Genomic DNA, 15,241 nt, shown 5'->3' with positions numbered 1-15,241 from the left:
GTAAAAGCATGCGTTGTAATGTCATACATCCCCCCAGTGCTGCAAGCCACACACAATTAAGCCCCTTGGTTTTAGATCCTTTGAATGTTTTTTTTGCCGTTGTAAAACCTGCAATCTCGCGACTCACAGGCTTGGCAATCATAATAGGGCCAAGGTCTCATCGTTTAGTGTTGCATTGCACCTGTAGCTATTTTCTGGGGCTGCCACAGCTAGAGTGCCTAGGAAGCTGGAAGGTACACTGCATCCTATTGCTCTGGAAGGAAGGCTAATGTCACTGGTTATGCCTGAGCAAAATCTAGATGAGGACAGCGTGTGTATCTTTATGTCAGCTTGCAGGGAAGAGTCGTAGAAATCATCGAGGATCCTGTCAGTGGTTAGCTGTGCTTTCAAGTGAGACAACCTTGTAGCTGGCCGTAGCTCATCCCTTTGAGGCTAGAGCCCAGCCCCATAGTGATCATAGAGGGATCACTCCTGCATCCCTTGAGGGCCCAATGGCTGCATGGAGCTGTATATGGGTGTACTGTTGGACAGATTCCCAAGGGTCATACTTATTCGTAGATCTGTCCTCAAGATGCACCATAATGTTGAGGATATTGAAGGTATTCTCTCAAGCTGCCCATCCTCCAGTCATCTGCATCTTCAAACAGCCATGTCCTTTGAAGATTCTATAGTCACATCTTAAAAGTTGGCACCGTAATTGTTTGTCAATATTGTAATATCAGCAATGTAGCCATGGCTAAAGAAATACAATTCAAACAATAATTATCCAGCCGCAAAGTTTGACTAGATAGCCTAAAAGTACCAGCTTTGTGTCTGTCAGGATTACAGCTTGAACACCCTGACTTAATGCTTGGAAGATCAACTCTCAAATTTGTAGCAGCTTGGGGCACTCAAAAAAAAGATATGTAAGCAGTCCACTTTCTCATCTTGGGTGCATGTAAAACATATATTAGGACAGATGGATACATTTTATAAATTGCTCGTGGAGTATAGTAGGCCATCCATTATGATAAAAAAAACTCCTTCTCTTAAAGTTGGGTTGCCATGAGGGGTTTATACCATAGTATCGAAATATGTTCCCATTCTTCCACTGTCGACTGACATTCAGTTTCCTTTTCAACCTTTCTCAGATGGTCCACAATCAATGGGGAATCTGTGAAAATCCGAAGAGACCTATCCCAGTTCTCTATTCACATCTATTGGCTTTTGTACCATAACTTCATCAACCACTCTGAGGAAGGCTCATTTCTTGTACACAGCTGTTATTCAAACCTTTAATCTGAACAAAGCTGTGCCGCAGCTTCTTGTGTTACCTCCCTATATGTAACTGAATTTCCTCCCAGTTTGTCATCCGATAACAAAATCACTCAATGAATGATACTCTTGCGAATTCCGTATTTTGCAAATCGCTTTTGATATCACCAGTCCTAGCCCCTGAAAATCTGCAGCATTACCATATGATGACCTTTAAAAATACCCTATGGGAGATTTGTGAATAAAAATAAAAACAACAGCAGGATTGACATTTTTAGTAACAACACTCTTCCTATTAATGTAAGAGGCAACATGGACTACCTGTTCAATAGACACTTCACCTTCTTCAGCATCTTCACATAGTTCAGTTTGAAGAGATCAGTGAATTTATTTGTCACATAGATCCCCAGATAGCAAATGGGATGACTATTATTATAGTTCTTAATTATGTCCGCTGGCAGTATTAATGCCTGCATATTAAAAAGCAATCTAGTGGTTTTATCTTTATTAACTCTGTATCCCCCCAGGATTGTATATTCTTGAATAACGTTCAAAGCCACCTTAATATGAGCTTTGTCAGCTTTTAAGTATAGGACTATATCGTCCGCAAATAACTTAAGTTTGCATATCCCTTGCAGCAGGGTAATGATATTTGTGGCACTACTTATTCTTTCTCCTAATCGTTCAATAAATAGGGCAAAAAGTATAGGGGACATTGGGCACCCTTACCGGGTTCCACATTTAAATTGTATAGTGGCTGCTAACCTTGTATTAATTATCAGATAAGCTTCGTCCCCTTGCTATAGTTTAATAAGCATTGCCACGATTCTAGGTGGAAATCCATACTCAAATGAAGAGGTTGAAGCATTGATCATTACAGTTACAGCTTTATCTTGACCGCTGGAGAAGTAGTCTATAATGTGAACCAAATACTGTGTATTTGTTGCCATTGTTCACTTTGGTAGAAACCCATACTGCTCCTTGTGAATCAGCGCATGACTCACCACAACTATACGTAATGCCCAGATTTTGTTAGTTGCTTGTAATCTGCATTACGCAGGCTTATTGGGCAATAAAAATTTGTGTTAACAAGATCTTTTTTTAAAAAGCTTATCACCACTGACTCCTTAAATGTCAAAGAAATGCCCAGTCCACCTCCTATTTCATTAAACATTTGTACCAGATGCGGGTAAAGTTCTTTCTGAATTTGTTTTATACCTCAGTTGTGATTCAGTTGGTGCCAGTTGCCTTGGCATTAAGCAGCTTTTGGAATGCCTGTGTGGCCTCCCCAAATGAAATATCTTGCAGCACAGTCTCTACCTTGGTCTAGGTCAAACACAGAAGCTGAATCTGCCCGTAAAATTCCTCAAGACAAGATCTGGAGACAGAATTAGAATTGCCAAAAATATTTTTTATAACACTGCAGGAATATCTGTGTTATATCAGGGTCATATTTTTGGCCTTCATTTGAGCTGGCATCCATAATTTCCCCAGTACAAAATGCAACGTTTTTAAGACGTGTTGACCAAGTCAACAACCTGCCCACTGACCGGCTCTCTTCATACAGTTTCTGCCGAAACGTTTTTGTATTATTAATCTCTGCAAGGATAAAAATGCCTCTTAGTCTTTGCTTGGCCTGGTCAAGTTTTCCTCCAAATCCTGGTCTTAAGTCTATCCTTCTCCTTACTAATGCATTTTGTACATTATGTAGATTACATTGTATGTCCTTGGCTTGAGCTTTCTGAGCTCTATTCTGAGCTGAATTATATGCACTTATCCAACCTCTAAATGTTGCTTTGAATGATTCCCATATGGCAAAAGGTAAAATAGTACTTTGAATAGCCTAAAAGAACTCCTTTATAACCTACGTGTTGCACCTAGACAAATCTAATCTACCAGGGGTGTTCCATCGAACTGCCATTGTGAGCTTGAAGTACTAGAAGCTTCCATCTCTAGTGTGATCCCCACTACTGAATAATCTGAGAATGCATTAGCCCAAATCATCGTTCTTCCTCACTTAAAAAAAATTGTGATTAAGAAGAAATGCAGTTGTAAAACTGTACTATTTCCACTTGAGAAATACATAAACTGTGCCTGGTTCGGATGATCCAAACACCACAAATTGACCAGATTTAAATTATATTTCATGGAATCAATAGCCTGTGCAGTTGAGCTTTCAACAGTTTTTTTTATTTCTGTTAGAAGTATACCATTTGAGGTCCTCTTTATAGTTAAAATTGCTTCCCTAAATTGAGGGCTTTTCTTCCCTCATTACAGGAACAAATATTTCCTTCAAGGGGCCATCAACATCTTGTACTGGGCCATACAAATTAAACAGATCAAAGGGAACTGCTTGGACTGAAACTTTTACCCAAATCCATCTACCCTGTTTGTCTCTTATCACCTTCCTTATCTCCCAGTCCACTGATTTAGAGAGGTCAATAGCTACTCCCCGAACAGCTTGAACTGCTTTTGCAAAAAAGGCATGCAAATAATGTTTTTGTTGTGTGTTTGGAAACAAGGAATAGAGGTTGAAAAGGTTCTTGATGGTTTTCACATGTTTTATTCCCTGAGACATGTGCATTGGGTATTTTCATTGAAGGAAACCTCTGGAATGTCTCAGTGGCATAGCAGGGGAACTATAGGGCTGGGAGCAAGCAAGAAAAATGCCTCACCACCTCTCATTTATTTGATCAATTGTAAAACAGCCATAATTTGGATGCACTGGGTTCCTATCACAACTGGACCCGGGGACCACTGCATCTGTCTCACTGTTGATAGCCAGGCCATTTGCACATTTACTTCTGGATGTTGATTAGATGTTTGGCCATTAAGAGTAGTCTTGGGTGGTCCACATTCTGGTTCAGAGCTGGATGGGGCCATTATTTGGTTTGTAAATGAAAGGCCACAGACTATGCTTCCAAGCTTGTAGACAATAAGAATGATAATACACTTCCATGAGCCTAGCTAGATTAGTCATCACTTTACTTTTGACTGCATCTTCTTATTTTTGGAAGTAAATTGTAGGGAAGTGCCCCTTTTGACATGGTCACCCACCACTTTTTGCCTGGTATCTGGTGCAACTTTGACTGAAATTGTATGATTGTTCTACAATTGGCACCCCTTTAGGATCCCTGTAAGTCCTTAATAAAGGCTACCCCTAGTACATTTGGCAATTGGAACTAAAGAGAGCCCCAAAGGTCTGCAGCACAAATTGTGGCAACTTAAGGGATTCTTCACCAAACTCATGCAAACCTCCATTGCAGCCTGCGTGTCTTCGTGCAGAGAAAAATGAAGAGTCAACAGGGCACCCATCCCTTCGTGCCATGCCTAGTAAGCACTGCATGTGGTACAGGTAAGTCACCCCTATTGCAGGTTTTACAGCCCTAAGGAAGGGTGCACTATACCCATGTGTGGGCCTATCTGAGGGAGTGTATATGTCTCTTTGATATCTAAGCTCACCCATAGATATTACAAGTGCACACAGAATCCATGACAAGTACATAGGCTGGACACTCGTGATTATGAGTTCTCCAGCTACATGATGGCTTCACTGTACCCCATGGTGTTTGGTACCAAGCACCTCTTCTCAATAAACCCATACTAATTCCATTGCTGGATTTATTAATAAAAGCCCCCAGAGAGCACCTTAGAGGAGCCCCCTGAAAACCTACCAACTATGAGTTTGTTGACTGACCGGTCTCAACCAGCTGCCCACCATTGACAAGTTTCTGACCTCCTGGGATAAGAGCCTTTGCTCTCGGAGGCCAAGTACAAAGCCTGCTCCGGGCAGATGTGTTCACACCTCCTCCACGCAGGAAGTGCATTCGAGTGTGGGAAGCTTCAAAGGCCCTGCCGCCTTTGTTATGCGACCCAAGTGTTTCCAGAGTGGAGATGCCCAACCCCCTGTCCTGACCCCACATTTTGGTGGCAGGACAGGTGGGAAAATTAGTAAGATTAGGAGGTGTGCCTACATTCAGCCAGCCTTTCAGATTCCTCCATCTTGTTTAGGATGGAATTAGCATTCTAGGGTCAGGCATATTTTGAAGCTCCTGGGTCTGACTGACACTGCAGATGAACAGGAGAAGGTACTTGCGCTCTGAAATGTCAGATCTGTCTCCCCACAGACTATAAAGACAACAGGACCAACTGAAGCCGTGCAGTACCAACCGTCAGGGTACTGTACGCCCTGCACCAAACACCAAAAGTCAGTGTCCAGTCCAGTCCATTGAGGGATGGCAGCATGACTGAGACCCACTTTGAGAATGGCCCAGCTGCCTTGATTTCTCCCCTGCCAGCTGTTTGTCCCTGACCGTGAGATGCATCTATGCGCACCCAGCCCAGCCAGCCAAACACTCTGCACCGAGCATCCCCGCCCAGGTCCCCATGAACCAGCTTTGCCCCCTTGCTCCAAGACCCCTATGCCCCTGGACCCACTGGACTCTCTGCACAATGTACTTCATTGTATTACACTATATAGAGAGCAAGCTTCCTACATGAATCGTAATACGTTTTCCCTATGCCGGACCAGGATGCTCGTACTGTGAAATTTGATTTTCAAGGCATGTATAAGCAGTAATATTTCAGATAGCTACAGAAGCAGGGCAGGCCCCTATAGATACAAGGGGGGTCCCAATCAGCCAATAGTATATGTTTAAGTTTAGTAGACATCTATTTATTAATTTGCATGGTTAATTGAAACCATTGCATGAATAAAACTGCAATGTTACACTGACATCTTAAATGGTTCCACAGAATGAAATACAAAGGATACAATTTAGGAGTGTCTCTACCAATAGATTAAAAAAAAGCATTCTTCTGTACACATTAGAGACAGGTCCACTGTACAGTGACCCAAGCACACATTAAACGGCATTGTCATTAGAGAAAGGGTTAAAAATACGTATATGCAGAGCAACAGATTTTTCTGATTAAAAGAAGAGTGGATCAAGTAGGTGACTCGACGATAAGTTGGGTTTTTGCAGTATAATTGGCTGTTTAGCAAGTTCCAAGACTGCAGGGTGTTCCCTGTTATGAGTCTTATATGTACATGTATGCAGTCATTTGTTCCTTGTCCTTATGTATCACTGCCATGGGATGCCATTTGTTTCTTTTAGTCCCTGAGGAGAAATCTCACAAAACAGCAGTTCATTTGTGTGTCTGTTGGGGAAAAATAGGACAATACCACCTGCCTGCATAACCTAATTCCTCTTTGTTTGAAAAGTGGGTGTAACATTATTTTTCTCTCTCCCAGTAATTCCTTACACGTGCATACCCAGTGCAACATATCTTCTTTCCCATTGCCACATAGCTGGCAGTCGGTTACGGTCGAGATGCATTTCCATGGAGGAGTGATGGTAGGATACCCTGTCGATATCTCAGGAATTTTTCTTTTAGAAAGTTAGAAAAGCCTGCATGAAAGTAGGGTTGGGGTGAGGCTCTGTCATAGCTTTGCAGCAGAGGCCAACAATGAGTTCTGTCCCTCACTGCTGCCTTGTCATAGGTCAGCGAGTTGAGTTTGATGGTTTTAGTTACCACCTTTTTAAAGCTGGAATGAGTTGCAGATGTTGCCCAGAGATCTTGTAGGCCAAGCTGCGTTATGGTTTCATTGAGGAATGCCTGGGCAGGCGAACTGAATTTAGTTGTCAGTTTCAGCCATAAATACATATGTAATCGGTTTGGTTCGGTGTTCTAAATGTTGTACTACGCATCTCTCCTGGTGAGGATTGTTTCTGAAGCCCAAACTCTAGCCTTATCTGAGATGGAGAGGTGTATCTGGGAGGCCAAAGATCATTCTACAGGCCCTAGACACAATCCCATCTAGTGTTGATGTGTACCTTCCAAGTAGTGGCTCGCTACCGTAAGGTATTTTAGAGATCAAGGTGTATGAATATCTGTTAAATAAGGAAGATTCAAGGACCCCCCTCAACACATAAATGAAAGGGGCCTAATCATTTTGGGATGTATGATAGCAAACAATGATAACTGAAGACCAGTCATAATCATTCCATTTTACTTTTTCAAATTGTTTAGTTTTACATTTTAATATTTATTTTATGTATTGCATCCATGTATTCTATTTGTTCTAATTTAGAAAGTTATTTACTCTTTAATCCAATACTGAATTGCTATATCGTTCTAACTTGTTCTTACATTCACATCATGTTCACACCCTTTTCTAGAGGTGGGCAATATTGGGAGATCAATGAGAATTTAGTGTCTCACCCTGCCACTCACTTCTTGCATTCACTGCTTCATGGGTCGAGGATGAAGGTTTTCATTATGGTAGAGCCACCTCTAGCTATGCTGTATTGTAAACCCTCTCTGTGCAGTGACCAAAGTTAGACATGGCACCAGAAGAGACACCAGGGATATTTGCTAATGTTTTATTCAGGGCAGCAAGTAAAGCTGCTGCGTTGTGTGAAACGGAGAGAACTGAAATGACCCATAAGTGGTAAGATGCATGTTGCACGATGCAGAATGCCTCACTCATAGAAAGAGGAAATAACAAGGAGAAAAAAAGATGGTTCTTCTTGTTACGCCATTCTCTGGGAGGTGTACTGATATGACGCAGTCCCAGGTTTACAAACATTTGTAAATCTGGAACAGCATCAAATTGATGGTTGGATGCACAGGTACACACATGCTCCACCCATGGAACTACAATCAGCTCAAAATGTAATGTAATGCAATACAGCGCAACCTGGTGCATTGAGTTACATTTACCTAACAAAGTCATGCAAGGTGGTGTGAATAGCCCCTTACATGGCTTGGTAAAGCTTACTGAAGCCTTATCATTGTCCCTGTTTTGCACCAGTCAAAGGCTTAGTAAATCTGGCCTGTGAGGTTTAGGCTAGCCTTTCTGACACTGTGGGGCATATTGCTTGACTTTTCATGTACATGTAATTTTGGAGCAAGGCAATGCCTTATTCTGCGTGCAAGGGGCATTCTATGGCTGTTGCTGTGGGTGTTCCCAGGTAACACCCATGGTTTTTGACACTGCCATTGATTTACAGCATAGTCTAAATCTGGGGCAGCAACAAAACTAACAACTTTCCAAAACAGGGATAAGAGGAGAAATGTTTGCAAGTCTTCGTGGTTTTTTACTCTTTCCACGTGTGCTGCATTCTATAGCACATATAGAACGAGGAAAATGCATCCTTTGATTGTTTTTGTGCAGGAAGGTTTCCTTTCCTGGACAAAACCAAACAATCATGCCAACAACAGAGACACTTTTGCATCGTGGGGCAAGGGAGCCCGAGTTGGTGCTCGGCTGCAGTTTGTGCGCCGGCAGAAAGGACAGGATTGCACTGTATCTTGTAGATACGGCGCATTCCTGCCCTTTTCTTTTCAATCATTCATTATCAATCATTACATTTATTTTTTTTTTTTTTTTTTTTTTTTCTTTTTTTAAAAACCTTTATTTGAGCAAGCAGAAACGTACAAGGATGGGCCTACAACCACACGGGCCAGCCGCTAAAAAGGAGTAGACACATATCACATAAGCCCGCAGAGGTAACCGTCAATCAACAATGCAACACTCCACATTAAATACAGGACCAAAACAGGTTTTATATATATGAAAGAACAAACATACAAAAAGGCGAGAGTGTATCACTGAAGGTCAGCCCAAGGGACGCAAGGGGGGGACAGCAGCGGAGGTGCAGTAATAATATCCTAAGCACTAAGGAGTATGGAGCGGGGGGGGGGGGGGAGGGGGGCAGAGATCAGGAAGAAGAAGGGGGGGAAGAGCCGGTGACACCAGCTCAGTCCCTATATGAAGATTCCGGGAACGCTAGCCTAGGGAGATAGGGTAATCTCGATAGTGTCCACAAGGGGAGGAGTACAAATGTCACCACGGTATTCGTTCCATTGACCCCACACCTTCACCCATGCCCTGGGTCTACCCCTGGCCACATAAACAGTTTTCTCACGGAACATGGACCAATCCATATTATCCTCCCATTGCGCGAGGGCAGGGGGCCTGGAGGCCCCCCAGAGTTGCGCAATATCTCGCTTCGCAATCATATAGCCCAGGGTGGCCCATCTAGTCTGTGCCACCGAAAAGTCCGTGGGCTCCCAAACATTCAAAAGACAGCGACGAGGTTCCGGTCGCAAGGATATCCCCGTCACCACAGTCATCAGATCAAGCACGGCCACCCAATAAGCAGCCACCATCGGGCACTCCCAAAGAATATGCAGGAAAGTAGCACGCAAACCACATCCACGCTTACACAGTCCATCAGAGGAAAAGCCCATCACCATCAGTCGCGGTCCCGTCACGTACACCCGATGAAGGATCTTCAATTGGACCAGACGGAGTCGAGCCGGTATAGCCACCTCCTTCGGAGAGGAGAGGGCCGATTGCCAATCCTCATCATCAAGTTCCAACCCATCTCCCATCCACTGTTCCCGAAGTCGGGCCAATAAGTCAGTCCGATTGTTGATCAACTTTTTATAGATCAGGGAGATAGTGCTATCAGGAAGATGTCCGTCAAGGATACGGTCTTCAAGTGGGGAAGAGTCAGGCGGAATCTCACCAGGAGCAAACACCGAAACCAAAGCGTGCCTGATCTGTAAATAACGAAAGAATTCCCGACTACTCAGGCCATAGTCAGCCTGGAGGGCCTGAAACGAGCGCACAGAACCCTTAGAATATACATCCCCCACTTTAGAGATCCCAATCAAGTCCCAACGGTCAAAACCCTTGGAAGACCAAAGACCGCCCAGACGTTCTGAAGCATAAAGAGGCGTCGCCAACGTCAAGCGGTCCTCCCAGCCCAGGCTCACATTCGCAGCACGCCACACTGTCAAAGCAGTCAAAGTAGGTCCCACAAGATGGCGCCCAGCGGAGCGAGAATAGAGTACTCTATTAAAGTCACCTCCCGGAAGCTGAAGTTTATCCATCTCAAACGCCGGATTACGACCCGGAGAGAACATAGCGTGATTAATAGCGGACAGATGGGAAGCCCAGTAGTATCTCTTAATATCGGGGAGCGCCATGCCCCCATCGTACCACGGGATAGAAAGTTTCGCGAGAGCAATGCGCGGTCGCCCATCCCAAATAAGTTGCCTCTGAAGGCTCTCAATCTCCCGAAAATAGGTCTTGGGGATAGGATCATAATAATTCTGGAGAGCGTAGAGAAACCGCGGTAGTGACATCATCTTAAACAGGGCCGCCCGACCCAGTGGAGACAGGGGAAGTTTGCGCCAGCGGGCAACGTCCAAACGGAGCCTAAGCAACGGGGGAAGGAGATTACGATCAAAACGAAGGGACGGATCCAAGGTAACGAAAATCCCCAAGTATTTGAAACCATCCCGGACCACCTGAAGAGGAAGTCTACTCGGCAACGGAGGCAAGATACCAGATAAAACGTATACACAGGATTTAGACCAGTTGATGACGAGGCCTGAGTTAGCACCAAAGGACGCGAGAACGTCAAATAAAACAGATAAAGACTTGCGAGGGGAAGTAAGATACAAGAGGATGTCGTCCGCATAAAGCGAGACGCGGTCTTCGAAGTCCGGGGCCCATCGAATACCTTTAAGGGACGGTTCCCAACGGAGCCAGGCCGCCAACGGTTCAAGAGCGAGCGCGAACAACAGAGGGGACAAGGGGCAACCCTGACGGGTACCCCTGCCCAAGGAGAAGGGGGTCGACACTCTACCGTTCACTACAACTTGCGCCAGAGGTTCCGCGTACAACAGTCTAACCCAGCTAATAAACTCGCACCCGAATCCAAATTTCTCAAGTGTCGCCCATAAATAGGGCCACTCCACAGTATCAAAGGCCATGGAGGCATCCAGGGACGCCAAAATGGCCGGTTCAGTCAAAAGCCCCGCCCTCGCCAGCGCGCCGTGGAGGCGACGTAAATTCAGAGCAGTGTTGCGATGCGGGATAAAGCCAGACTGATCCGGATGGACCAACTCCCCAAGAACCGAAAGGAGACGGGTCGCCAAAAGTTTAGCCAACACCTTAGGTTCAACATTTAATAGGGATATGGGCCTATACGAGGAACAGAGGTCACGCGGTTTACCCTCTTTGGGAATGACGACGATTGTCGCCAGACGCTGATCATAGGGAAGCATGTTCCGCTCACGAGATTCTAGAAACATGGCGCGGAGATACGGCGCCACCTTATCGGGGCATAATTTGTACAACTCAATAGGCAAACCGTTCGGGCCCAGTGCTTTGCCCGAACGGAGCGATCGAACTGCATTGGCTATCTCATCATTCGTAAAAGGGGAGTCCAAAGCAATACGGTCCAAGTCGGTGACACAGGGCAAAGTGATATCACGCAGAAGAAGGCGGGAGTCGGCAACATCCCTCACAGACACGGGAGCATATACCACACGGAAATATTCTGCAAAACGATCAACAATGGCGGTCGGATCAATCACATTCTCACCACTCGCAGACTGAATCACGGGCACCACACGATTAACTCTTTCTTTCTTGTCCAACCACGCTAGGAGTTTGCCCGCCTTGTCACCCACATCGTACAATCTGCCCTGCTGCTCACGAAACATCACCTTTGCAGCGTCAGTGACCAGAGATTTATATGCAAACTGTTTTAGACCCAGGGCATGGAGTTTGTCAGGCGTGACACCAGATTCCAACTCGTCCTCCAAAGCAGAGATCTCCCCCTCAAGGTCCACCACCTCCTTCCTCCCTGCCCTCTTAGCTTCAACAATCAAGGAAAGGGCCTGTCCACGAATCACAGTTTTAAAAGCTTCCCACAGGGACACAGCCGAAGAGACCGACCCCTCATTTTCCAGGAAATATGCATCCATGGACTTGAGCAAGAGGGTACGAGTCTCAGGGGAGGAAAGATACCAAGGGTTAATGGGAGCCACTCGGCCCGCCGCCTCTACCCCAACCTCGAAACGAAGCCAGAGCGGCGAGTGATCAGAAATACCCCTCGGCAAGTGTAAAATCTCACGAACCGCCGATGATTGGGCTGCGGGCATCAGGAAATAATCCAGCCGGGACAGACTGCCATGGGCCCCAGAATGAAAGGTGTATTGGAGCTGAGTAGGATGCAACAGTCGCCAGCAGTCCACAAGGCCAAAGGTATCTAAAAACCCACCCAACCACTGCTGAGCCTGCGGGGTATCTCTAGGGGGATGGCGATCGTGAAGGCCGGAAAGCACCGAATTAAAATCACCGGCAAGAAAGAGAGTGCTATCAGGGAGATCCAACAGAACACGGCCCAAGTCAGTAAAAGTAGAGGCCTGCAAACCCGGGGGAACATAAACATTGAAGAGAGATAGGGTGCGGCCTTCATATCTACCCACCAGGACAGTATATCTCCCACGGTCATCATGAATCACCTCATCGATAGCCAGGGGGAGGGAGGTTCGAACAAGAATACCCACACCCCTAGATCCGGAGGTAAACCCTGAGTGCGCCACAAGGCGGTAGCCCCATCTATTCATCGCATAACAAACATTACCAATCAAATGGGTTTCTTGCATGAAAACAATGTCCGATGACAAACGTCGTATACATTTTAAGACCACACTGCGCTTAATACGATCTCCCAGGCCATTAACGTTCCAGGAAAGAAATTTCAACCCTCTACCCCCCATCCCAACCACCCGAGCCAAGACCCCTCGTCCATGAGCTAGACATCAGAAACAGCAGCAAACACAGGAGCAACTCGCCTTGAAAACAACACACAGAAAAGAAAAAACTTCCCAACCCCCCTCCCCCAAACTGAAGAGAAACACCCCCCACCCTGCACCCCTGCAAAAAGCTAAAGAGCCACCCCAACCTGCAGTGTGCCTGTCGCCCAAGAACCCCTATTCTACACAAAGACCCCGGAGGAGGAAAGGTCTCCGTTCCATCCACCCCCCGACCTCAGCAAGAACAAAAATAACAAACGAAAAGACAGAATGATCACAATGTAGAGGGACGCCGGCCAACACTCCTGAGAATGTATTCAAAATAAGACATAAGAGCCGAACAGTTAGATCTCCACACCACCTCCGGCACCGCCAGGGTGAGCGGCGGAGTCTGTCTCAGGAGGACAGTCAGGCAATGAGTCCAGCCAGTCATTAACAGCATCTGGCCGATCAAAGAAAAGGGTACGTTCATTGTATTCAACCCGGAGTCTAGTGGGAAAGAGCATGGCGTAACGTAGGCCCCGATCCCGGAGACGTTTCTTGGCACCACGAAACTCCATACGTTGTCTCTGAACCTGTTGGGAAAAGTCCGGGTAAAAGTTCACCGTAGCATTCTCAAAGGCCACCGGGCCCTTCACCCGCGAGGCCTGCAGGATAGCGTCCCGGTCTCTATAATGAAAAAGCTTCGCTACAATGGGTCTCGGCGGGGCTCCCGGCTTGACTTTGCCCCCTGGAACACGATGTGCACGTTCCACCGTGAAAAATTTTGTGAGACCAGAAGGGGCCAAATGGTTCAAGACCAGATCCTCAACCAGGAGATCCACCGAGTGGGGTTCAGGGTTTTCCGGTACACCAACCAGGCGAACATTGCAGCGACGCGCCCTATTTTCAAAGTCCTCCAGGCGACGGGTCATGAAGTCGTTCCCCCGACGGAGATTTCCAATCTCTGTTTGGAGCTCCGAGACGTCATTCGTAAGGCTAGAGGATTTAATATCCAGTGATTGTACCCTCTCATTCGTCTTGCCGAGGTCAGCACGAATCAGATTCACCTCAATAGCCACGGTGTCAAGTTTGTGGGCCAAGGCCTCGTACTGTAGGCCGATGGATTCCCTCACACCCGAGATGGCGCCCATGATATCCTGTAAGGAGGGCTCCGCCGACTCTTCCAAAATTCGTTCAGACGCAATACTAGAACCAGGCAGGGCAGCTCCGGGGGACCCCTTAGAATGGGTATAACGGTCCATGACATTTGATTGAACTGGAGCTCCGCGCAGAGGTGTTTTCGTCTTGCGCGTCTCTCTGTCCCCTCTGCCCGCCATTTTGAAGATGCGTCACAGGACAAGCCACCAGGTCCGACGGGCCCGACACCCAAAGTACAGGATCAAAAGTACAGAAAAAGGGGGCACAACTCGGGTAGAGGTCGCCAAACCAGCAAATAGGTCACATGAAAGCCCAACAGCCGATCTGCCTCCAAGTCTCAGTCGCAACACGACATCCACAGCCGTGGCCCAAGTCGGAACGGAATCGAAACCGAAACTTAGGAAGGGGGGACCCACAAGGCCAGATCTCCTGCCGTTGTTGTTCAATTGCAGGACGGCTACAGTACCGCACCCCGTCCCGGGCGCACCTCAAGGGCGGAGCCCAAAAGTTCAGAGCACCATATCTCAGGAATACGAGATCCAAATCGATTTCTGAAAAGTGCTAGGGTAATCAGCCAAACGTCCCCTACACGAATTCTTGCAAGAAATCAGGATTCAGCCAGGATAAAATGTCGGGAGCGGCGAGGGTCCGGAGAGCGCTGTGCTCAAGCGGCCATCTCGGATGCCCGCCAAGCTCCTCCTCAATCATTACATTTATAAAGTGCGCTACACACCCGTGAGGGTCTCAAAGCGCTGGGGGGAAGGGGGTTACGGGGGGGTCGCTACTGGTCGAAGAGCCAGGTCTTGAGGAGTCTTCTGAAGGCCAGTAGGTCCTGAGTCTGTCGTAGGTTGGTTGGGAGAGTGTTCCAGGTCTTGGCGGCGAGGTAGGAGAAGGATCTTCTGCCGGCTGTGGTTTTCCGGATCCGAGGGACTGTGGCGAGGGCGAGGTTGGCTGAGCGGAGGCTTTGGGTGGGGGTGTGGAAGCTGAGTCGGTTGTTGAGGTAGGTGGGTCCGGTGGTGTTGTGTAGTGCTTTGTGTGTGTGGATGAGGAGTTTGAAGGTGATCCTCTTGTTGACGGGGAGCCAGTGCAGGCCTCTCAGGTGAGGTGTGATGTGGCTGCGGCGGGGGGCTTCAAGGATCATTCGATCCGAGGCGTTCTGGATTCGTTGTAGTCGACTCAGGAATTTGTTTGTAGTTCCTGAGTAGAGGGCGTTCCCGTA

At 46.7% G+C, this 15,241-nt stretch overlaps 1 protein-coding gene across 1 annotated transcript in view; it reads left to right on the top strand.

The window, feature by feature from the left end:
* The window catches only part of LOC144827309 (transthyretin-like), a 54,018-nt gene that overhangs the window by 17,763 nt on the left and 21,014 nt on the right, over nucleotides 1–15,241 (top strand). The window lies entirely within an intron of this gene.

This window comes from Lissotriton helveticus, chromosome 4_1, assembly GCF_964261635.1.
Source record: "Lissotriton helveticus chromosome 4_1, aLisHel1.1, whole genome shotgun sequence".
NCBI lineage: Eukaryota > Metazoa > Chordata > Amphibia > Caudata > Salamandridae > Lissotriton > Lissotriton helveticus.
The sequence above is the reverse complement of the archived record's forward strand: the minus strand, read 5'-3'. Positions and strand labels throughout refer to the sequence as shown.